Source organism: Lipotes vexillifer, unplaced genomic scaffold (assembly GCF_000442215.2).
Source record: "Lipotes vexillifer unplaced genomic scaffold, Lipotes_vexillifer_v1.1 scaffold1011, whole genome shotgun sequence".
NCBI classification, from domain to species: domain Eukaryota; kingdom Metazoa; phylum Chordata; class Mammalia; order Artiodactyla; family Lipotidae; genus Lipotes; species Lipotes vexillifer.
In genome coordinates this window covers 5,615,282-5,616,618 of record NW_006787698.1, presented here as the reverse complement: position 1 = coordinate 5,616,618, position 1,337 = coordinate 5,615,282, and positions in this window count along the sequence as shown.

Below are 1,337 nucleotides of genomic sequence, written 5' to 3'. Positions count from 1 at the left end.
TTCCCTCTCTCAGGATTCTGTGTTCCAACCCCACAGGACCCATCTTCCATGTTTCTAAAATTGAAACTATATATAGATAGACAGATATAAGATACTACTACTATACTATACTTAAGATTGGTAACCAACAAAGACCTACTGTATAGCGCAGGGAACTCTACTCAATATTTTGTGATAGCCTATATGAGAAAGGAATCTAAAAAAGAATGGATATATGTATATGTATAACTGAATAACTTTGCTGTACACCTGAAACTAACACAACATTGTAAATCAACTATACTTCAATAAAACTAAACTTTTTTTAAAAACTGGCCAATAATTTTTATATCAAATCCCGTGGGGGTTTTTTTTGGCTGCATTGGGTCTCCGTTGCAGTGCATGGGTTTCTCATTGCAGTTGCTTCTCTTGTTGCAGAGCATAGGCTCTAGGCACACAGGCTTCAGTAGTTGCAGCACTCGGGCTCAGTAGTTGTGGTGCACGGGCTTAGTTGCTCCTTGGCATATGGGATCTTCCCAGACCAGGGATCAAACCCATGTCCCCTGCATTGGCAGGAAGATTCTTAACCACTGCGCCACCAGGGAAGTCTAAATCCTCCTTATTAATATAACAAAGATGGCTTGTCTCTTCTGACTGGACTGTAGATGCTATAACACCATCCTCAGATAAACAACAAGGTCCTACTATATAGCACAGAGAACTATATTCAATGTCCTGTGATAAACCACAATGGAAGAGAATATGAAAAAGAATGTGTGTGTATATGTATATATATAGCTGAATCACTTTGCTGTACACCAGAAATTAACACAGCATTGTAAATCAATTATATTTGAATAAAATAATTTTTTTTTTTACAAAGCCCATCCTCCAACTCCCTTAAGTCTAGACATTTTTTGCCAGCCTTAGGTGCCAAGGGAGTTTGAATTCAGACAGACCTCACCTCTACTGGACCAGTCTCTTGATGGGGTCTTTGATCCCTTGTGTTGGCCAGTTCTGTCTCTGAGAAACATCTTCCCTTTCTACTGTGGCCTCTGCCTTTCTTCCCTTTGGGCTGTGACAGTAGCCCATTGCCCAATTTTAGGAACATGGCCCTTGAACTGTAGGGAGCAAAGCAGACCTTACCCACTAATTGTTGTGTAGTAAGTCTGTTCTAACCTGTTTGGGAGATGCTTGGAGGACAGGTGCAAGGCACCGGTCTCTCTTGAGCCTAGCTCAGCTCTCAGGTAGGAAAAGCAGCAGGCACTGCTCATAAAGCCGCACAGCAGACCATAGACTGCCCAAATTCTGGAGGAGACGCTGGAGTGAGATTCTTTGAGATGTTGGGACATTCAAAG